General features: G+C 51.5%; 1 long non-coding RNA gene across 1 annotated transcript in view; it reads right to left on the reverse strand.

The window, feature by feature from the left end:
• Window positions 1-951: 951 nt before the first annotated feature.
• LOC121108075 overlaps window positions 952-22,084 on the reverse strand; it is a 44,692-nt gene continuing 23,559 nt past the window's right edge. Inside the window, exons 7-13 of the long non-coding RNA XR_005842373.2 lie at window positions 20,418-20,653; window positions 15,808-16,043; window positions 11,153-11,433; window positions 5,311-5,431; window positions 4,374-4,499; window positions 1,886-2,030; window positions 952-1,026 (exon numbers count right to left, since the gene is read on the reverse strand). This is a non-coding gene — a long non-coding RNA (uncharacterized LOC121108075). The remainder of the gene's footprint in view (window positions 1,027-1,885; window positions 2,031-4,373; window positions 4,500-5,310; window positions 5,432-11,152; window positions 11,434-15,807; window positions 16,044-20,417; window positions 20,654-22,084) is intronic.

Genomic DNA, 22,084 nt, shown 5'->3' on the forward strand with positions numbered 1-22,084 from the left:
GTGGCTGACCCGACAGTCGTTTGAGGTCAGGCTGCACCAGGCTCAGAGCAACCTCATCTGGTGGTAGGTGTCCCTGTTCCTTGCAGGATCGTGGGACTAGGTGCCCTTTCAGGGTTGCTTCCAGCTCAAATGATTCTGTGATTCTGTGCCATATCGTCACGGGCAGGACAGCCATGGACACAAGGAACAAGCACTACAGAATGAGAGCTGAGCAGCTGCATCAAGCAGCGGCTGCAGCCACAAACATACTCGCAGACCAGCAGAGCCACATCCAGCCTGGCCTTCAATGCCTCCAGGGATGGGGCATCCACAGCCTCTCTGGGCAAGTTGTTCCAGTGCGTCACCACCTTCTGAGTGAAAAACTTCCTCCTCATATCTAACCCAAACCTCCCCCGTCTCATTTTAAAACCATTCCCCCTTGTCCTATCACTATCAACCCGTGTCATTCCCCCTCCTGTTTATGTGCTCCCTTCAAGTATTGGAAGGCCACCATGAGGTCTCCCTGGAGCCTTCTCTTCTCCAAGCTGAACAAGCCCAGTTCCCCCAACCTTTCTTCAGAGGAGAAGATAGCCCTCTGGTCATCTTAGTGGCCCTCCTCTGGACCCGGTCCAAGAGCTCTGCATCTTTCTTGTGCTGGGGGCCCCAGGCCCTTCACAAGCCCTTCATCAGCCTTGTAGCCCTTCTTTGGACCTGCGCCAGTACCTCGGTTTACCTTCTTTACTGAGGTGCCCAAAACTGAACACAGCACTCGAGGTGAGGCCTCACCAGTGCGCAGTACAGGGGCAGGATGACTTTTCCAGTGGTGCTCACCACATCATTACGGATCCAAGCCAGGATGGTACTGGCCGCCTTGGCCACCTGGGCACACTGCTGGCTCATATGCAGCAGACTGTCCAAGTGGATGAGCTCCTTCTCCCCATCACTATTGTCTTATGGAAGGTTGGCATCACAAGTGCAGCAATTCATGCTTCTTGAGAGCACCGCTACTGGGTCTGGGTCTTTTGGGTTGGAGCCGGTAAGATTCACCTAGGAATGAGCAGATACACAGCAGTGAGTGTCAAACTTTCACATCCTAGGAGGCAATGGTTTCATGCTGTTTTTCCAGCAGGCTTCAAGCAGCATGCAAGATGCTCACCTGGCGAGCTCCCAACAGACAAAGTATGGAGTTAGCAATAGCTGCTAATTAAGTGTGCTCAAACTCTCTCTAAAGCAGTTATGAGGTCCGATGTAGCCTGACAGTAACCCCCACACAGGAGGGAAGAAAGCAACACCTGCACAGCTGGTTTTATGAGCACTAAACAAGCATGACTAAAATGCTCAAGGGAGACTGTCTTAAAGCACAGTCACAGGATATGTTTGTTATACTGAAGACTAAGGGATATCATTTCAAAATGGCATCAGGGAGAAGATGGGATAAAACTCCCCACTGGCCTGCACTTCAGTGCTATGTTTTTATGTTTTGGATTTTACAGAGTCAGAGTCTCTGTAGCTACAGCAAGATGTTGGATGCCTTCTCTCATTGGGAATGTTTATGGAACAGTGCCTTTACGTAGTTTAAATGTCTGCCTTGTGACACAAAAGCAAAATGGACCCAGAAATGTATTCTTACTTCCATAGTAACAGTGTCAGAAAGAAACACTCTGAGACTTCTTGCAGGGATGCCCAGATACTGTCTTTCAATAACTACGTGGGGGAAAGGCACGAGAGGGGTGTGCTCTGCCAGCTCCAGATTTCAAGTTAACACGAGACTCATTTAGGAAAGACAGGGGCTAACTGAAGATGTTATGCGCAGGCTTGAACGCTAGGAGGAGGTACAAGCACACTGAAAGCACGAATTCTGTGCTGCTGAACAACAGTTTTTTGAAAGCTGGATTTGCACCCTTACCTGCCAGGACTATGACTTCCATTTCTGAGGCCTCCTGGAATTGTGCTGCAGTTTGCATTTGGCCACAGAGGATGGATTTCCCAGGCTGAAGCAGGAATGACAACTGCCAGCTGGTGATTTCTTCATCTCGTTGGGTGAAGTTCTTCTGGAGTGAGAAAATAGTCAGTGGTGTGAGTTGTGGCGCAGGGTGAGGGAAGAGCTGCACTGAGTTCTTGCCAACAGTTGCTTTTTACTAGCTCTGCCTGGTTTCTGCTGAAACAGACCTTAGAGACTCGGTCTCTTTCAAACAGTTGAGGATGTTTCCATTCTTATAGTTCAGCCCTGAAGTCTTGCTAGTTAAATTCCTCTAAACTATCCAAAGTATGATGCACTGCAGGTGAGCAAAGGCTCCACAGCTGTACAGCACAGCATCTACAGGATGGCTTTTATTTAGCTGGCAGGTGGAACTGCTTTCTGAGAAAGCATAGCCATAAAAGGCATTAAAAGCATCTCTTCTGCTGTTAACAAATCATCAGACATACTCATAATTTATAAGAGCATTTTATCACTGTATTTTAACAGGCAAACAAAACCCTTAGAAAACAGGGGCAGGTAAGTCAGAAAGCTTCACTGCCATACTTGAATTGAGCTTCATCTGCATGCAAAATATTGTAATGGTAGTGACACTTTTCTTCTTGTAAAGTTTGGGTTTGGTCACTCTCAGGATCCAGCAACAGGAAATGGCGCACAGGACTGCAGCTGCTACAACCCAGGTGGACGCAGAGAACTGAATCTAGCTGTGTCTTGCTCTTGGCCTGCTTACAGCCTGTGCTTGTTTTTGGAGACAAACATTTAAACTTCTACCAAAGTAGCTGACAGTGCCAGCTGCTAGGATCTCTGACGCTTCTCAGGGCAGAGCAGTGCAGGGGAGCACCAGGAGTCTGTTCTAAAAGCTGTCCTTGTTTGCTAATGCTTACAGAGCAAGTATTTATATGGCCATCCTCATGTGGTAAGAGGTGTGGGAGGGAAGTGTATCCTCCCGTCACATCAACATCCTGGTTGGATCCATTCCTACTACTTATTCCTTTAACATCACAGCTCCTGGGTAACGTATGCACAGCCTCATGTGTTTGTCAGCTGTACCTGAGTACCCGGGGTGAAGTTTGGCACAAATGGGCATACGGACATCCAGCTGTCCTCCAACTAGACTAATCTGAGATGGCTTAAAGCAGGCTTGGGAAGGCTTTCCCCTCTTGAAGGCTTGTACAGGTTGAGATGCCGTGCCGAGAGGGTCTGCCTTGCTAGAGTACAGTATTCCTGAGCTTAGCTGATACGCTGTGACATACTCTCACCCTTCTGCTCTCCCCTTATGTGAGGAAGCAGGCAGTGCAAATGCCTGAGTTACTGAACAACTAGCCAAGGTGATATGCTCCACTCTAAAGCGTGGATAACCATTTGGCTCAGGTGCTTTGCATGTTGATCTTCCCCTGGCAGAGCTCAGCCTGCTGTGGGCTGTTCCTGTTCAGCCAAGCTAACCCCTGCATCCTACTGACATAAAAACTGCCTTCCAGTGGGAACAAAAGCAGGACTTACAAGGAACTGTGCTATCCAAAGAAGAGCAACGCTTGTATAAAATGGAAAGCAGCAAATATTCTGGAAAAGCAGCTATCTATACTCCACCGGTGGTAATAACTGCAGTGACTGTGCAAATTTCATTGGAAGGACAGGTTATCAAAGCAGATGGAACGAACTTAGCGCTGCTCGCATTCAAGGCCAGGCCGGATGTGGCTCTGGGCAGCCTGGTCGAGTAGTTGGTGACCCTGCCCATGGCAGGAGGGTAGAAACTAGATGACCTTTGAGGTCCTTTTCAACCCAGGCCATTCTATGGTTCTATGATTCTAAAGCCACAAATCAGCAACGCAGGCAGAGAACTGGGCAACAGCTGCAGGGCCGTGCAGTCTTTGCCATCCAGCTGGACAGCCCTGCTGATTAACTTATAGAGGCTGTGCAGAAGAAATAACCAGGAAAGCATCTGTCAGAATATCTCACATTAAGAGCAAGACTTACATTTCTCCGCATCAGTGCTTATGAATACCAAGAGCTTTCTTTAAATCCGCTAATTGCTACTTATCTTCTAAGATGCTTGTAAGGATCAACAGGCCATGCACTGTGTTGCACTGCAGGACAGCTCAAATGGGAAAACACGCAGAAGCGTTGATGAGAGTGATTTTAGAAAGAAGAGAAGGAGGAGGGGACAGAGTTAAGTTATTCTGTATGGCTGGTCAGTGAGAGGACCTAACAGCAGCAGCCAAACATTCAGATGTATGTCCTTACAGAGCATCCTTGGCTTCCCAGAAAGATACTGGTAGCCACATTTACCATATTCTCACATAAGCCCAGAAGTCTGCTGTCTCCTTGATAGTAAAAGTATATTTCAAATATCTTGGAGGAGGTCAGGATTTGATCAAGGTGCCTGGTCAAGATAAAGCTAATGGAGGAAGGCGCTCACCTGCTCCATCTCCGATGACTGAGCTGGATTTGGAGCTGAAGAGGACATCTGTGTGGTTCAAGATGAATTCCACATCTGTGCCTCCATGAAGGCAGCTCTTCCTCTGACACAGGCAGACTCGCTTTGCTGTGATTTGAAGAAAAGGCAGATGAGGTAAAACTGCCATCAGACAGAAGACAGGGAAGATGCGCACCACTTGGGTAAGGCTTTGGCACGTGTCAGCTGTTGTGCCTCATTGCACGGGAAACAAGACCTTCGGGACCATTAAGAGACTACATCTCAGCAAAGCAGTACACAAGGGATCATATTGGCTGCAGCGACTGATAGCTAGGCTTTTGTTTTAGGCTGAAGTCCTGCTGCAACAGGCAAGCAAAACACTGGGTCAAAAGAATAAGAGGTGTGTTGCAGGTCCAGATGGAGGTAAATATATCGCGCACACACAGCGGGGAGCTTACTGCTACCTTCTTAACAGAAACAATGAGTTGGGGCATCAATGAGTTGATGGGGATCGGCCAAATGCCACCAGCACAGCTGGTGGAACAGCAGGAAAAAAACAAAAACCCAGGAATTCTTGCAGGCATTGTTCTTACCCAAAGAACCACCTGCTGGAACCACCAAATGTGGCATGAATATCATGCAGGACGTGGCAAAGACACGTGAGTAAACCTCATGGAGCAACAGAAAGAGGACCTCAGATCTGGGGCACTGCTGCACCCATCTCCCACCATTCGAGTGGCAGGATGATAACACCAGGTGGGTATCTGGTGTGCAGGAAGCATGACCTGCTTGATTTACAGATACACCCTTTGGATCTCTATAAAAACCCCAACGTAAACAGAATGAAGACCAAAACAGGTGCGCAGATGTATATGTACGTGACAGGCCATGCCAAGAGGCCCAGGGAAGAGGGAAATGAAAGACATCGCCTTGTGCTTACTGAGAACTTCTCATACAGTTGGTCGGTCAGCAGAGGGTTCAGGAGCTCCCTGAAGTACATTCTGCAGAGGGAGCAGTTAGGTCAAGTTAGGTCAAGAATCTGCTCGGAGTCAAACTCATGGCTGGAGAGAAGGACACAAAAATGGGTAGAGGGGATTGAAAAAGAGGAAAACAAGTAAAAAGCAATGCAAAATAAAGTCAAAAAAAGGAAGGGGTTCCTGATTGACAGGAAAAAATAGTCACCAGCACTAGATGAGCCATGCTAGACGAGATCTTTCCAAAAGGAGACCTTTTCTTTTTGCTAAGGCATTTCCAGTTACGCTGACAACTGACTGCCTAGTCTACAATCACATGCCAGGAGCCCAGAGCAGCAAGGACAAGCATGGGCTGCTCAGAAGGGCTCTGCAAACAAGTGGAAACTGGAATGAGAACTGACAGCACTGACACTGCAGTCCCACAGCCTTCCAACGCTCCATCCTGAAGGAGAACTTCCTGCACCAGCAAGTCTACTGTGCACCATCAAACAGCAACAATCCTGGCCCACCACTGCTGAGTGTGCACTGCCCGCACAGAGCTGCCCCACAGCGCAGGCCTCTGAATGCCCAGAACATGGCACATGCCCCTTTCCACCCCTACTGACAGCTGTGTCAGTCACAGCACTCTCACGGTAGTTTTGGGATGCTGGACGCAATGCTGGACAGGTGGTACATCCCCCACACCACGCCATGCTGCTCAGTGAATCCAGTGCAGCTCTGGAGGACCTGGGGAACTACAGAACAAGTGCCAGCGCTTAGCTGAGCTTGTTATTCAAGTCCTGGTCCAGGCTGTGCTCTTCTCACATCCCATCCACTAAGCCCAGCCAGGCTACTGCTTGGTTCTCCCTTAGAACAGAAAGCTGTCAGAGATGTCACTGCAGGATCTGGTGCAGAGACTAGACAGAGGTGTGTTCTTTGCTTTAAAGAAAAGCCAGGACCTACGAATCAGCCTGGAGAAAGTAATTCTGGGGAAGCCAGACACACTGCAAGTCCCAGCACAGCTCCCACAAGAATGGTGGTGTTCAATCTCATGTCCAGAAGAGCTATGAAACTGATGCAGTACACTCTCTTTGGACAAAAGGCTTCCTTTGTTCTCAGGCTAACGTGGGACTGGCTCACACAGTCTGCTTTAAGGAGTGTTAGATGGACACACAGGGCACACAGACACAAAATAAAAACTCTTCTAGCTAAGCCATCCAAGCCAGCTGCCTCAGCACTCATTTAAAAAAAGTTAGACCCCTCAGCTGTTGTCCTGCCATCTCTCTTTTAGTCTCTCCATCTACTCTTTTCTCACCGTAGTTATGAATCCTCTCTCACACACAATAAGGACATTTATATCATTTTTAAAATATACCTAGTATTTATTTGAAGACTTTGAGAGATTGCAAACTTGTCTTCAGTGCCCCGACATTGAGCTTCGACACTTGCCTCTTATTAGCATTAGCCTCAGTCTACCTCTCAGCCATCAACTCCCATTACACATTTAACCACTGGTATCAACTTGCCCCTTGCTAGATGTGATCTCTCCAGGTTGCCTTTAGGTTGCCAACAGATGAAGGACCCAAGAATAGGCTGTTCCTTAACATCTTGGCCGGAGTGGAGAAGATGCTCTCCCAGGTCACACCCAAACACCCTTTTCTTCAGGATCTCCCACTGCTTTGATTTCTTTGAGTGGGACTTCATGAATAGAAAAAAAAGAAGGTGGTCAGCTTGCCATCATCACCATTCCTGATCCAAGCCAGGATGTCATTGGCCGCCTTGGCCACCTGGGCACACTGCTGGCTCTTATTAAGCCGACTGCCCAAGTGCACACCAAGGTCCCTTTCCATCAGGCAGCTTTCCAGCCACTCCTCCCCAAGCCTGTAGGGTTGCCTGGGCTTTTTGTGAAGAAAATGCAGGACCCAACACTTGGCCCTGTTGAAACTCATACAGTTTACCTTGGCCCATCAATCCAGCCTATCCAGATCCCTCCGTAGTGCCTTTCTCCCCTCCGGCTGATCAGCACTCACTCCCAACTTGCTGTCATCTCCAAACACATTGAGCGTGAGCTCAATCCCCTTGTCAAGATCATAGTATCATAGAATCATAGAATCATAGAATAGTCTAGGTTGAAAAGGACCACAATGATCATCTGGTTTCAACCCCCCCGCCACGGGCAGGGTCGACAACCACCAGACCAGGCTGCCCAGAGCCACATCCAGCCTGGCTTTGAATGCCTCCAGGGATGAGGCATCCACAGCCTCCTTGGGCAACCTGTTCCAGTTCGTCACTACCCTCTGCGTGAAAAACTTCCTCCTAATATCTATCCTAAACCTCCCCTGTCTCAGTTTAAAACCATTCCCCCTTTTCCATCACTATCCACCCTCGTAAACAGCAGTCCCCCCTCCTGTTTATACTCTCCCTTCATGTATTGGAAGGCCACCATGAGGTCTCCCCAGAGCTTTCTCTTCTCCAAGCTAAATAAGCCCAGCTACCTCAACCTTCCTTCATAGGAGAGGTGCTCCAGCCCTCTGAGTATCTTAATGGCTTTCCTCTGGACCCGCTCCAAGAGCTCTGTGTCTTGCCTGTACTGAGGGCCACAGGCCTGGATGCAGTACTGCAGATGGGGCCTCACAAGAGCTGAGCAGAGGGGCACAATCACCTCCCTCTCCCTGCTGGCCACCCCTCTTTTAATGCAGCCCAGAACACAGCTGACTTTCCAATTTGCAAGCGTACACTGCTGGCTCACGTCTGGCTTCTTGTCCACCAGGACCCCCAAGTACTTCTCCAACAGGGCTGCTCTCAAGGGGGTCTTTGCCCAGTCTGTATAATACCTGGGACTGCCCCGGCCCACGTGCAACACCTTGGCCTTGTTGAACCTCATTAGGTTCACATGGATTCACCTCTCCAGCCTGTCTAGGTCCCTCTGGATGGCTTCCCTTCTCTCCTATGTATCGCCTGCACCGCCCAGCTGGTGTCATCTGCAAACTTGCTGAGGGTGCACTCGATGCCATCGTCTGTCACTGATGGAGATGTTGAAGAGCACCGGTCCCAAGACCGACTCCTGAGGGACACCGCTCGTGATTGGCCTCCACCATGACACAGACCCGTTGATCACAACCCTTTGGCTGCGACCCGCCAACCAATTCTTAATCCACCAAACAGTCCATCCTTCAAATCCACACCTCTCCAATTTAGAGAGCAGGATGTGGTGAAGGACCATGTCAAAGGCTTTGCAGAAGTCCAGGTAGATGACATGCATCACCCTTCCCCTGTCCACCGATGCCGTCACTCCATCATAGAAGGCACTGATCGGTCAGACACAATCTGCCCTTGCTGAAGCCATGCTGGCTGTCTCAAATCACCTCTTTGTCTCATACGTGCCTTAACATAGCTTCTAGGAGGATCGGCTCCATGATCTTCCCAGGCACAGAGGTGAGGCACACCGGTCTGTATTTCCACAGATCCTCCTTTCTCCCTTTCTTAAAAATGGGAGTAACGTTTCCCTTTTTCCAGTCACTGGAGACTTCACCAGACAGCTGTGATTTTTCAAATATGATGGAGAGCGGCTCAGTGAGACATTAGCCGTCTCTCTCTGAACCCTAGGATGGATATCATCCAGCCCCATGGACTTATTATATACTTTCAGTTTCAAGAGGAGGTCTCGGACTTGTTCCACTGTTACAGTGGGACGGAACCTGCTCCTCTCACCCACACCTAGGGCTTCAGGGTCCTGGCAAACAGGGGGAGGAGCCTGACCACCAGTGAAGACCGAGGCAAAGCACTTAGTGAGTACCTCAGCTTTTTCCTTCTGAGGAAGCCAGCTCTCCATCCTCATTTATCAGAGGGGGAACACTCTCCTTGATCTGTCTCCTCCTGCTTATGTACCTGAAGAGCTCCTTCTGGTTATTTTCACATCCCTCCCCACTTCCCAGGCTACACAACCTTCCTGGTAGCCTGCTTCCCCTTCCTGGACATTTCCCTTTTTTCCTTCCTCAGCCATGCCGGTTGCCCGCCTCCTCTGCTCAATTTCTTCCGCTGGGGGGATTGAGAGCTCTTGAGCTCTCAGAACGCTGTCCCTAAAGAGCTGCCAGCTCTGTTCTGTGCCCATGCCCTCAAGGAACCTTTCCCAGCAGATCCTACCCAGCAGTTCTTTAAGCAGCCCTTTGGCAGCCCTGAAGCACAGGGTCCTGGCTCTGCTTTTTGCCAGGCCTGCATTCCTCCAGATCACAAACCCCACCAAGGCATGCTCACTGCAGCCCAGGCTGTCTCCAATCTTAACCTCTTTAATGCTCTCCTCTGGTGAGCACCAGGTCCAGTAGGGCTTCACCTCGGCTCTGTCCGTCTAATCCCTGGACCAGGAAGTTATCCTCTAGGAGACTCCAGGACTCTCCTGGATTGTCTGCCACCCGCCATGCCGCTGTCCCACCAGATATCTGAGTGGTTGAAACCCCCTATCAAGACAAGAGCCCACAAGTGCGACACCTCCCGCCGTTGAAGCAAGAAGGCCTCATCAACAGGCTCCTCCTGATCAGGCAGCCTGTAGCAGACCCCAACCACTAGATGCTCTTTACTGGACCAAACCATAATTTTCATGATTTTTTCAGAGCTCATAAGCTCTCAACCTGGTCATGGCTGTAAACTCGGACACAGCTCTTCACAATCGATCCACTCCCTAACATAGAGGGCAACTCTCCCTCCCTTCCTACCCTGCCTATCCCTTCTGAAGAGCCTGTAGCCTTCAATCAGAGTATTAACCATTAACAAAGATGTCAAATAGGAGTGGCCCCAGTACCGAGCCCTGGGGACACCACTCGTGACTGGCTGCCAGCTGGATATAACTCCATTGACCACAACCCTTTGGGCCCGGCCATCCAGTGTTTCACCCAGCGGAGCGTACGCCCATCCAAACCGTGGGCAGCCAGCTCCTCCACGAGGTTGCTGTGGGGGATAGTGTCAAAGACTTTACTGAAGTCCAGGTAGACCACATCGACAGCCCTACTTTCATCCGCTAAGCGGGTCACCTTGTCACAGAACAAAATCAGGCTTGTCAAACAGGATCTAGCATTCATAAACCCATGCTGACTGGGCCTGATCCCCTGGTTGACCTTTAATTGATCCGTGACGGCTCCCGAGATTATCCGTTCCATAACCTTCCCTGGCACCGAGGTGAGACTGACAGGTCTGTAGCTACCAGGATCATCTTTCCAGCCCTTTTGGAAGACGGCTGTCACATTTGCAGGCTCCAGTCTGCTGGGACATCCCCGCTTAGCCAGGACTGCCGAAGGATGATGGAGAGTGGCTTGGCAGCCACATCCACCAACGCCCTCAGCACTCCAGGGTGCAATCCATCCGGCCCCATGGACTTGTGAGCGTCCAGCTTTTGGAGCAAGTCCAAAACCATCTCATCATGGATCACGCAGGGCTTATTCTGTTCCCCATCCCTATCTACCAGCGCAGGGGGCTGCGTGCCCAGGGAACAACTAGTCTTACTAGTAAAGACGGAGGCAAAGAAAGCACTGAGCACCTCAGCCTTATCCTGATTCTTGGTCACTGTGTTCCCCCTTGTGTCCAACAGGGGATGGAGATTCTCCTTTCTTTTCCCTCCTCCTTTCTTTGCTTTCAGTTTCGATCTCACTGTGCTCCCCAGATGCTTTTCCCTTATCTCCGTGCTCTGCCCAGATGCCACTGTTTCACTGCATCTCCCTGCGGATTTCCCACCCCACAGCCCCACCCACTGCCACCATCTGCAGAGCTCTGCCCTCCCCCCAGCCCCTCCCGCACCTCCCCAGGAGACCCCTGAGGGAGGTCTCCTCAGGCTCAACTGACCCCTGAAGCTTCTTCGCCCCCCACTGCCCCTCGAGGCCCACTCACGCTTCAGGCCGTGCGCGTAGGCTGCGTTGCCATGGCAACAGCGCGCCCTCACTCACTGCACGCGCGGGAAGCCGTCCCCGTTGTGACGTCATGACCCTGCGCCGCGCGGAAGAGGCGGCCATGCGGAAGGCTGGCTGTAACTCGCAGTGCTCCCACGCCGCGGAGCAGCCCTGCGGTTCCGAGCGCCGCCTCAGCTTCTACAAGTGGGTGTTTGCTTTGTAGGCTGGACCGAGAATCTGAAAGTGGAGGCAGACGGTATGAAGACAGTGCAGTAAACCTCGTACGCCTGCTGTCACTGCTCACTCTGGGATAGCAGTCGCTTTAGCAGAGGCACAGTCCATTGTGCTACCAGAAATAGTGCTCAGCTGCCATGATACCACCCTGCAACTCCTCTCCAGCACCTGCCCGAGGTCACTGATTTCTCAGGATCCTCCAGGGGGTACAACATTCTCCTGTTTCTTCTCAGCTCTTAGCACTGCTACACTTCTCAGGAGCTATGGCCGCAAACAAAGCAGCCATCAGTCAGCTGTAAAAGCACCCCGGTACTCTGCAAGAGGACAGAGTGCTCCTGTTCTGACCACTTCCCTCAGCAGCCCGCTACTGAAATGGTTTGTGGGGTTCCTTTGAGCAAGCTGCTAAGGACAGAGGCAGTCACACCAGCTGCCTATACACTAACTGGGAGAGAGGGATCTTTAACATCTTTATTACACCTCCTTAATTGAGTATAACTCTTTTCTAAAAAAAATTCTCAGCACTACAAATGATAATATTCAAAACATGTACATATATATGGCATACATACATTTCATAGAAATTAAATAACAACAAACAAGAAACAAAAGACCCCCAATAAACTGCTTTCTTCCAAAGCGTACCCTGGTGAGCAGAGAACAGCAATACCAAGCCTGCCGTCATCACGTCACTGCCATCAGGGCTCAAACTAAGGCAGCCATCTGACCAGGGAAGAAGTTCTATTAGGCACTGCTCAGTGATGACGCTCAGAATGAAGCAGCAAAGATGTTACGTGGAGGAGGTGACTTTTTGGAACTATCACCCTTTGTCTTCTGTAGCCAGCACTGACTGGCTATATATATAAACAGCTGTATAAATGGCTGTTTATATATCATAAACAGCCATTCCCCCTCCTGTTTATACGCTCCCTTCAAGTACTGGAAGGCCACCATGAGGTCTCCCCAGAGCTTTCTCTTCTCCAAGCTAAACAAGCCCAGTTTCCTCAACCTTTCCTCATAGGAGAGGTGTTCCAGCCCTCTGAGCATCTTAATGGCCCTCCTCTGGATCCTCTAAGACCTCCTCATCCTTCCTGTGCTGGGGGTCCCAGGCCTGGATGCAGTACTCTAGATGGGGCCTCACAAGAGCTGAGTAGAGGGGCACAGTCACCTCCCTCTCCCTGCTGGCCACCCCTCTTTTAATGCAGCCCAGAACACAGCTGACTTTCCAATTTGCAAGCGTACACTGCTGGCTCACGTCTGGCTTCTTGTCCACCAGGACCCCCAAGTACTTCTCCAACAGGGCTGCTCTCAAGGGGGTCTTTGCCCAGTCTGTATAATACCTGGGACTGCCCCGGCCCACGTGCAACACCTTGGCCTTGTTGAACCTCATTAGGTTCACATGGATTCACCTCTCCAGCCTGTCTAGGTCCCTCTGGATGGCTTCCCTTCTCTCCTATGTATCGCCTGCACCGCCCAGCTGGTGTCATCTGCAAACTTGCTGAGGGTGCACTCGATGCCATCGTCTGTCACTGATGGAGATGTTGAAGAGCACCGGTCCCAAGACCGACTCCTGAGGGACACCGCTCGTGATTGGCCTCCACCATGACACAGACCCGTTGATCACAACCCTTTGGCTGCGACCCGCCAACCAATTCTTAATCCACCAAACAGTCCATCCTTCAAATCCACACCTCTCCAATTTAGAGAGCAGGATGTGGTGAAGGACCATGTCAAAGGCTTTGCAGAAGTCCAGGTAGATGACATGCATCACCCTTCCCCTGTCCACCGATGCCGTCACTCCATCATAGAAGGCACTGATCGGTCAGACACAATCTGCCCTTGCTGAAGCCATGCTGGCTGTCTCAAATCACCTCTTTGTCTCATACGTGCCTTAACATAGCTTCTAGGAGGATCGGCTCCATGATCTTCCCAGGCACAGAGGTGAGGCACACCGGTCTGTATTTCCACAGATCCTCCTTTCTCCCTTTCTTAAAAATGGGAGTAACGTTTCCCTTTTTCCAGTCACTGGAGACTTCACCAGACAGCTGTGATTTTTCAAATATGATGGAGAGCGGCTCAGTGAGACATTAGCCGTCTCTCTCTGAACCCTAGGATGGATATCATCCAGCCCCATGGACTTATTATATACTTTCAGTTTCAAGAGGAGGTCTCGGACTTGTTCCACTGTTACAGTGGGACGGAACCTGCTCCTCTCACCCACACCTAGGGCTTCAGGGTCCTGGCAAACAGGGGGAGGAGCCTGACCACCAGTGAAGACCGAGGCAAAGCACTTAGTGAGTACCTCAGCTTTTTCCTTCTGAGGAAGCCAGCTCTCCATCCTCATTTATCAGAGGGGGAACACTCTCCTTGATCTGTCTCCTCCTGCTTATGTACCTGAAGAGCTCCTTCTGGTTATTTTCACATCCCTCCCCACTTCCCAGGCTACACAACCTTCCTGGTAGCCTGCTTCCCCTTCCTGGACATTTCCCTTTTTTCCTTCCTCAGCCATGCCGGTTGCCCGCCTCCTCTGCTCAATTTCTTCTGCTGGGGGGATTGAGAGCTCTTGAGCTCTCAGAAGGCTGTCCCTAAAGAGCTGCCAGCTCTGTTCTGTGCCCATGCCCTCAAGGAACCTTTCCCAGCAGATCCTACCCAGCAGTTCTTTAAGCAGCCCTTTGGCAGCCCTGAAGCACAGGGTCCTGGCTCTGCTTTTTGCCAGGCCTGCATTCCTCCAGATCACAAACCCCACCAAGGCATGCTCACTGCAGCCCAGGCTGTCTCCAATCTTAACCTCTTTAATGCTCTCCTCTGGTGAGCACCAGGTCCAGTAGGGCTTCACCTCGGCTCTGTCCGTCTAATCCCTGGACCAGGAAGTTATCCTCTAGGAGACTCCAGGACTCTCCTGGATTGTCTGCCACCCGCCATGCCGCTGTCCCACCAGATATCTGGGTGGTTGAAACCCCCTATCAAGACAAGAGCCCACAAGTGCGACACCTCCCGCCGTTGAAGCAAGAAGGCCTCATCAACAGGCTCCTCCTGATCAGGCAGCCTGTAGCAGACCCCAACCACTAGATGCTCTTTACTGGACCAAACCATAATTGTCATGATTTTTTCAGAGCTCATAAGCTCTCAACCTGGTCATGGCTGTAAACTCGGACACAGCTCTTCACAATCGATCCACTCCCTAACATAGAGGGCAACTCTCCCTCCCTTCCTACCCTGCCTATCCCTTCTGAAGAGCCTGTAGCCTTCAATCAGAGTATTAACCATTAACAAAGATGTCAAATAGGAGTGGCCCCAGTACCGAGCCCTGGGGACACCACTCGTGACTGGCTGCCAGCTGGATATAACTCCATTGACCACAACCCTTTGGGCCCGGCCATCCAGTGTTTCACCCAGCGGAGCGTACGCCCATCCAAACCGTGGGCAGCCAGCTCCTCCACGAGGTTGCTGTGGGGGATAGTGTCAAAGACTTTACTGAAGTCCAGGTAGACCACATCGACAGCCCTACTTTCATCCGCTAAGCGGGTCACCTTGTCACAGAACAAAATCAGGCTTGTCAAACAGGATCTAGCATTCATAAACCCATGCTGACTGGGCCTGATCCCCTGGTTGACCTTTAATTGATCCGTGACGGCTCCCGAGATTATCCGTTCCATAACCTTCCCTGGCACCGAGGTGAGACTGACAGGTCTGTAGCTACCAGGATCATCTTTCCAGCCCTTTTGGAAGACGGCTGTCACATTTGCAGGCTCCAGTCTGCTGGGACATCCCCGCTTAGCCAGGACTGCCGAAGGATGATGGAGAGTGGCTTGGCAGCCACATCCACCAACGCCCTCAGCACTCCAGGGTGCAATCCATCCGGCCCCATGGACTTGTGAGCGTCCAGCTTTTGGAGCAAGTCCAAAACCATCTCATCATGGATCACGCAGGGCTTATTCTGTTCCCCATCCCTATCTACCAGCGCAGGGGGCTGCGTGCCCAGGGAACAACTAGTCTTACTAGTAAAGACGGAGGCAAAGAAAGCACTGAGCACCTCAGCCTTATCCTGATTCTTGGTCACTGTGTTCCCCCTTGTGTCCAACAGGGGATGGAGATTCTCCTTTCTTTTCCCTCCTCCTTTCTTTGCTTTCAGTTTCGATCTCACTGTGCTCCCCAGATGCTTTTCCCTTATCTCCGTGCTCTGCCCAGATGCCACTGTTTCACTGCATCTCCCTGCGGATTTCCCACCCCACAGCCCCACCCACTGCCACCATCTGCAGAGCTCTGCCCTCCCCCCAGCCCCTCCCGCACCTCCCCAGGAGACCCCTGAGGGAGGTCTCCTCAGGCTCAACTGACCCCTGAAGCTTCTTCGCCCCCCACTGCCCCTCGAGGCCCACTCACGCTTCAGGCCGTGCGCGTAGGCTGCGTTGCCATGGCAACAGCGCGCCCTCACTCACTGCACGCGCGGGAAGCCGTCCCCGTTGTGACGTCATGACCCTGCGCCGCGCGGAAGAGGCGGCCATGCGGAAGGCTGGCTGTAACTCGCAGTGCTCCCACGCCGCGGAGCAGCCCTGCGGTTCCGAGCGCCGCCTCAGCTTCTACAAGTGGGTGTTTGCTTTGTAGGCTGGACCGAGAATCTGAAAGTGGAGGCAGACGGTATGAAGACAGTGCAGTAAACCTCGTACGCCTGCTGTCACTGCTCACTCTGGGATAGCAGTCGCTTTAGCAGAGGCACAGTCCATTGTGCTACCAGAAATAGTGCTCAGCTGCCATGATACCACCCTGCAACTCCTCTCCAGCACCTGCCCGAGGTCACTGATTTCTCAGGATCCTCCAGGGGGTACAACATTCTCCTGTTTCTTCTCAGCTCTTAGCACTGCTACACTTCTCAGGAGCTATGGCCGCAAACAAAGCAGCCATCAGTCAGCTGTAAAAGCACCCCGGTACTCTGCAAGAGGACAGAGTGCTCCTGTTCTGACCACTTCCCTCAGCAGCCCGCTACTGAAATGGTTTGTGGGGTTCCTTTGAGCAAGCTGCTAAGGACAGAGGCAGTCACACCAGCTGCCTATACACTAACTGGGAGAGAGGGATCTTTAACATCTTTATTACACCTCCTTAATTGAGTATAACTCTTTTCTAAAAAAAATTCTCAGCACTACAAATGATAATATTCAAAACATGTACATATATATGGCATACATACATTTCATAGAAATTAAATAACAACAAACAAGAAACAAAAGACCCCCAATAAACTGCTTTCTTCCAAAGCGTACCCTGGTGAGCAGAGAACAGCAATACCAAGCCTGCCGTCATCACGTCACTGCCATCAGGGCTCAAACTAAGGCAGCCATCTGACCAGGGAAGAAGTTCTATTAGGCACTGCTCAGTGATGACGCTCAGAATGAAGCAGCAAAGATGTTACGTGGAGGAGGTGACTTTTTGGAACTATCACCCTTTGTCTTCTGTAGCCAGCACTGACTGGCTATATATATAAACAGCTGTATAAATGGCTGTTTATATATCATAAACAGCCATTCCCCCTCCTGTTTATACGCTCCCTTCAAGTACTGGAAGGCCACCATGAGGTCTCCCCAGAGCTTTCTCTTCTCCAAGCTAAACAAGCCCAGTTTCCTCAACCTTTCCTCATAGGAGAGGTGTTCCAGCCCTCTGAGCATCTTAATGGCCCTCCTCTGGATCCTCTAAGATCTCCTCATCCTTCCTGTGCTGGGGGTCCCAGGCCTGGATGCAGTACTCTAGATGGGGCCTCACAAGAGCTGAGTAGAGGGGCACAGTCACCTCCCTCTCCCTGCTGGCCACCCCTCTTTTAATGCAGCCCAGAACACAGCTGACTTTCCAATTTGCAAGCGTACACTGCTGGCTCACGTCTGGCTTCTTGTCCACCAGGACCCCCAAGTACTTCTCCAACAGGGCTGCTCTCAAGGGGGTCTTTGCCCAGTCTGTATAATACCTGGGACTGCCCCGGCCCACGTGCAACACCTTGGCCTTGTTGAACCTCATTAGGTTCACATGGATTCACCTCTCCAGCCTGTCTAGGTCCCTCTGGATGGCTTCCCTTCTCTCCTATGTATCGCCTGCACCGCCCAGCTGGTGTCATCTGCAAACTTGCTGAGGGTGCACTCGATGCCATCGTCTGTCACTGATGGAGATGTTGAAGAGCACCGGTCCCAAGACCGACTCCTGAGGGACACCGCTCGTGATTGGCCTCCACCATGACACAGACCCGTTGATCACAACCCTTTGGCTGCGACCCGCCAACCAATTCTTAATCCACCAAACAGTCCATCCTTCAAATCCACACCTCTCCAATTTAGAGAGCAGGATGTGGTGAAGGACCATGTCAAAGGCTTTGCAGAAGTCCAGGTAGATGACATGCATCACCCTTCCCCTGTCCACCGATGCCGTCACTCCATCATAGAAGGCACTGATCGGTCAGACACAATCTGCCCTTGCTGAAGCCATGCTGGCTGTCTCAAATCACCTCTTTGTCTCATACGTGCCTTAACATAGCTTCTAGGAGGATCGGCTCCATGATCTTCCCAGGCACAGAGGTGAGGCACACCGGTCTGTATTTCCACAGATCCTCCTTTCTCCCTTTCTTAAAAATGGGAGTAACGTTTCCCTTTTTCCAGTCACTGGAGACTTCACCAGACAGCTGTGATTTTTCAAATATGATGGAGAGCGGCTCAGTGAGACATTAGCCGTCTCTCTCTGAACCCTAGGATGGATATCATCCAGCCCCATGGACTTATTATATACTTTCAGTTTCAAGAGGAGGTCTCGGACTTGTTCCACTGTTACAGTGGGACGGAACCTGCTCCTCTCACCCACACCTAGGGCTTCAGGGTCCTGGCAAACAGGGGGAGGAGCCTGACCACCAGTGAAGACCGAGGCAAAGCACTTAGTGAGTACCTCAGCTTTTTCCTTCTGAGGAAGCCAGCTCTCCATCCTCATTTATCAGAGGGGGAACACTCTCCTTGATCTGTCTCCTCCTGCTTATGTACCTGAAGAGCTCCTTCTGGTTATTTTCACATCCCTCCCCACTTCCCAGGCTACACAACCTTCCTGGTAGCCTGCTTCCCCTTCCTGGACATTTCCCTTTTTTCCTTCCTCAGCCATGCCGGTTGCCCGCCTCCTCTGCTCAATTTCTTCTGCTGGGGGGATTGAGAGCTCTTGAGCTCTCAGAAGGCTGTCCCTAAAGAGCTGCCAGCTCTGTTCTGTGCCCATGCCCTCAAGGAACCTTTCCCAGCAGATCCTACCCAGCAGTTCTTTAAGCAGCCCTTTGGCAGCCCTGAAGCACAGGGTCCTGGCTCTGCTTTTTGCCAGGCCTGCATTCCTCCAGATCACAAACCCCACCAAGGCATGCTCACTGCAGCCCAGGCTGTCTCCAATCTTAACCTCTTTAATGCTCTCCTCTGGTGAGCACCAGGTCCAGTAGGGCTTCACCTCGGCTCTGTCCGTCTAATCCCTGGACCAGGAAGTTATCCTCTAGGAGACTCCAGGACTCTCCTGGATTGTCTGCCACCCGCCATGCCGCTGTCCCACCAGATATCTGAGTGGTTGAAACCCCCTATCAAGACAAGAGCCCACAAGTGCGACACCTCCCGCCGTTGAAGCAAGAAGGCCTCATCAACAGGCTCCTCCTGATCAGGCAGCCTGTAGCAGACCCCAACCACTAGATGCTCTTTACTGGACCAAACCATAATTTTCATGATTTTTTCAGAGCTCATAAGCTCTCAACCTGGTCATGGCTGTAAACTCGGACACAGCTCTTCACAATCGATCCACTCCCTAACATAGAGGGCAACTCTCCCTCCCTTCCTACCCTGCCTATCCCTTCTGAAGAGCCTGTAGCCTTCAATCAGAGTATTAACCATTAACAAAGATGTCAAATAGGAGTGGCCCCAGTACCGAGCCCTGGGGACACCACTCGTGACTGGCTGCCAGCTGGATATAACTCCATTGACCACAACCCTTTGGGCCCGGCCATCCAGTGTTTCACCCAGCGGAGCGTACGCCCATCCAAACCGTGGGCAGCCAGCTCCTCCACGAGGTTGCTGTGGGGGATAGTGTCAAAGACTTTACTGAAGTCCAGGTAGACCACATCGACAGCCCTACTTTCATCCGCTAAGCGGGTCACCTTGTCACAGAACAAAATCAGGCTTGTCAAACAGGATCTAGCATTCATAAACCCATGCTGACTGGGCCTGATCCCCTGGTTGACCTTTAATTGATCCGTGACGGCTCCCGAGATTATCCGTTCCATAACCTTCCCTGGCACCGAGGTGAGACTGACAGGTCTGTAGCTACCAGGATCATCTTTCCAGCCCTTTTGGAAGACGGCTGTCACATTTGCAGGCTCCAGTCTGCTGGGACATCCCCGCTTAGCCAGGACTGCCGAAGGATGATGGAGAGTGGCTTGGCAGCCACATCCACCAACGCCCTCAGCACTCCAGGGTGCAATCCATCCGGCCCCATGGACTTGTGAGCGTCCAGCTTTTGGAGCAAGTCCAAAACCATCTCATCATGGATCACGCAGGGCTTATTCTGTTCCCCATCCCTATCTACCAGCGCAGGGGGCTGCGTGCCCAGGGAACAACTAGTCTTACTAGTAAAGACGGAGGCAAAGAAAGCACTGAGCACCTCAGCCTTATCCTGATTCTTGGTCACTGTGTTCCCCCTTGTGTCCAACAGGGGATGGAGATTCTCCTTTCTTTTCCCTCCTCCTTTCTTTGCTTTCAGTTTCGATCTCACTGTGCTCCCCAGATGCTTTTCCCTTATCTCCGTGCTCTGCCCAGATGCCACTGTTTCACTGCATCTCCCTGCGGATTTCCCACCCCACAGCCCCACCCACTGCCACCATCTGCAGAGCTCTGCCCTCCCCCCAGCCCCTCCCGCACCTCCCCAGGAGACCCCTGAGGGAGGTCTCCTCAGGCTCAACTGACCCCTGAAGCTTCTTCGCCCCCCACTGCCCCTCGAGGCCCACTCACGCTTCAGGCCGTGCGCGTAGGCTGCGTTGCCATGGCAACAGCGCGCCCTCACTCACTGCACGCGCGGGAAGCCGTCCCCGTTGTGACGTCATGACCCTGCGCCGCGCGGAAGAGGCGGCCATGCGGAAGGCTGGCTGTAACTCGCAGTGCTCCCACGCCGCGGAGCAGCCCTGCGGTTCCGAGCGCCGCCTCAGCTTCTACAAGTGGGTGTTTGCTTTGTAGGCTGGACCGAGAATCTGAAAGTGGAGGCAGACGGTATGAAGACAGTGCAGTAAACCTCGTACGCCTGCTGTCACTGCTCACTCTGGGATAGCAGTCGCTTTAGCAGAGGCACAGTCCATTGTGCTACCAGAAATAGTGCTCAGCTGCCATGATACCACCCTGCAACTCCTCTCCAGCACCTGCCCGAGGTCACTGATTTCTCAGGATCCTCCAGGGGGTACAACATTCTCCTGTTTCTTCTCAGCTCTTAGCACTGCTACACTTCTCAGGAGCTATGGCCGCAAACAAAGCAGCCATCAGTCAGCTGTAAAAGCACCCCGGTACTCTGCAAGAGGACAGAGTGCTCCTGTTCTGACCACTTCCCTCAGCAGCCCGCTACTGAAATGGTTTGTGGGGTTCCTTTGAGCAAGCTGCTAAGGACAGAGGCAGTCACACCAGCTGCCTATACACTAACTGGGAGAGAGGGATCTTTAACATCTTTATTACACCTCCTTAACTGAGTATAACTCTTTTCTAAAAAAAATTCTCAGCACTACAAATGATAATATTCAAAACATGTACATATATATGGCATACATACATTTCATAGAAATTAAATAACAACAAACAAGAAACAAAAGACCCCCAATAAACTGCTTTCTTCCAAAGCGTACCCTGGTGAGCAGAGAACAGCAATACCAAGCCTGCCGTCATCACGTCACTGCCATCAGGGCTCAAACTAAGGCAGCCATCTGACCAGGGAAGAAGTTCTATTAGGCACTGCTCAGTGATGACGCTCAGAATGAAGCAGCAAAGATGTTACGTGGAGGAGGTGACTTTTTGGAACTATCACCCTTTGTCTTCTGTAGCCAGCACTGACTGGCTATATATATAAACAGCTGTATAAATGGCTGTTTATATATCATAAACAGCCATTCCCCCTCCTGTTTATACGCTCCCTTCAAGTACTGGAAGGCCACCATGAGGTCTCCCCAGAGCTTTCTCTTCTCCAAGCTAAACAAGCCCAGTTTCCTCAACCTTTCCTCATAGGAGAGGTGTTCCAGCCCTCTGAGCATCTTAATGGCCCTCCTCTGGATCCTCTAAGACCTCCTCATCCTTCCTGTGCTGGGGGTCCCAGGCCTGGATGCAGTACTCTAGATGGGGCCTCACAAGAGCTGAGTAGAGGGGCACAGTCACCTCCCTCTCCCTGCTGGCCACCCCTCTTTTAATGCAGCCCAGAACACAGCTGACTTTCCAATTTGCAAGCGTACACTGCTGGCTCACGTCTGGCTTCTTGTCCACCAGGACCCCCAAGTACTTCTCCAACAGGGCTGCTCTCAAGGGGGTCTTTGCCCAGTCTGTATAATACCTGGGACTGCCCCGGCCCACGTGCAACACCTTGGCCTTGTTGAACCTCATTAGGTTCACATGGATTCACCTCTCCAGCCTGTCTAGGTCCCTCTGGA

Source organism: Gallus gallus, chromosome 34 (assembly GCF_016699485.2).
Source record: "Gallus gallus isolate bGalGal1 chromosome 34, bGalGal1.mat.broiler.GRCg7b, whole genome shotgun sequence".
NCBI classification, from domain to species: domain Eukaryota; kingdom Metazoa; phylum Chordata; class Aves; order Galliformes; family Phasianidae; genus Gallus; species Gallus gallus.